This window comes from Arctopsyche grandis, chromosome 9 (genome assembly GCF_051622035.1).
Source record: "Arctopsyche grandis isolate Sample6627 chromosome 9, ASM5162203v2, whole genome shotgun sequence".
Taxonomy (NCBI): domain Eukaryota; kingdom Metazoa; phylum Arthropoda; class Insecta; order Trichoptera; family Hydropsychidae; genus Arctopsyche; species Arctopsyche grandis.
The window spans coordinates 6,925,649-6,927,372 of NC_135363.1; the positions used below are offsets into that span (position 1 = coordinate 6,925,649).

General features: G+C 32.7%; 1 non-coding gene across 1 annotated transcript; it reads right to left on the reverse strand.

Annotated features, from left to right (window-relative positions):
* Nucleotides 1–1,370: 1,370 nt before the first annotated feature.
* On the reverse strand, nucleotides 1,371–1,443 carry TRNAA-AGC (transfer RNA alanine (anticodon AGC)). The gene has a single exon. It is a non-coding gene; the product is annotated as a tRNA-Ala (tRNA).
* Between the last annotated feature and the right edge of the window lie 281 nt (nucleotides 1,444–1,724).

The window sequence follows — 1,724 nt, forward strand, 5'->3', positions numbered from 1 at the left end:
CAGTACAATACAAATGCTTCGTATACAAATGACTTCTTTATAAGTGTATTCTATTTACTTGTCTTTCAATTTTGAATTCATTTGGATTGTTTTATATTCAGTGGTGTAGTCGGGTCAGGTTGGGGCAGGTCGCCGCCCTGGTGCTTCTTTTTGAGCCAGGTCGCCGCCCTGGCACTTTGATTGATATGAGAATTGTTTTATGAGTAAAATTAAAAAATATTTTGGCTAATATTAATAACACTTGAGACGAGAAGAATAAGAGGCGACTTAATCGAAGTCTTTAAAATAATAAATAATCATCATAATATTGTCTTATGTCCAAACGCATTACGTTCAAAACTATAATATTTTTAAAAACAAGCTAGAAATCTTTCTTAAACTTGAAGATTTTTGTAATTCTTCGTTTCCTATATTTTTTCTATATTTTTGTTTTCTTTTAGTTATTATGTTACTTATGGGTTTGGTGCATCCGCTCTAAAATCGCCAGATTAACAGAACGGCAGCTTTAAACGTAATTCTCGTTTTCTCGAATGATAGATTGCACATCAGATGACGAGTAACCTTTCGATGTGCACAGATGCAATTATTAAAATTGAGTTGGATCTTTCTGGCGAGTTTAATAAGGCAAGATTCGGAACTTATCGAATCTTGCCTTATTAAACTCGCCTGAAAGATCCAATTCAATTTTAATAATTGCATCTGTGCACATCGAAAGGTTACCCGTCATCTGATGTGCAATCTATCATTCGAGAAGATGAGAATTGCATTTAAAGCAGCCGTCCGTTAATATGTCGTTCAATTTGTCTGGCGATTTTAGAGCGGATGCACCAAAAAATATAAAAAAAAGCCACATAATTTCAACAAGAATATTTGTTAATTAGCATTTGATTTTTTTTATAAATATTTGAACTACCAATATTAGGATACATATTTTTTAAGTGATTAAAATAGAAGGGGGGGGGGTTATAAATATTAAACACCGCCCTGGTTCTTTTTTATTTAGCTCTAAACCACTGTTTATATTATTTACTACTAGTGTTCTGACTGTTGATATTTTAACAGGTGGTTTTGGAATGTAATTGATGTGTGATTTTAAATTAAATTTACAATTTTTGTGAATTATATTGAAAAAAGTGATTGAATAATGCAAATGGATCAAAACTGTTTAAATAATTCGATTCGGTTATGTAAACCTTAGAGGTATCATTATTGTGCTTAATAGATGCGATGTAGAAAAGTAGTGTATGTATGGTTATCGCGTGTTCGATTGAGGTGTTTTTGTAGTGGTTGGGTTGTTTATTGACGGGTGTGAGATTGAAATTAGGAAATGAATGTGAGAAATGTTGATAAAAAATGAAAAAAAATGGGATTGGAGGCGCCGGGTATCGATCCCGGTACCTCTCACATGCTAAGCGAGCGCTCTACCATCTGAGCTACGCCCCCGGTGCTGGACAGATAGTCATTTGGCAAACTAGATTAGTATTTTGTAATTTTGATTTATTTATAATTTAGTTGACTGTTATTGAAATATTTTGATTTGAGGCATTTGCTAATAAGGTTCTATACAATTAGTTGCTAAAAATTTTTTGCCCTTTTCCGTTCTGTCTTCTATATATACATGTACATATATAAAAATCAATGTTTGTCTGTCACGTACAGAGAAATGTAACAATAATAGAAGCGCTTTTACGAATAAATAAATTGTTTCAATATTACGCGGTACC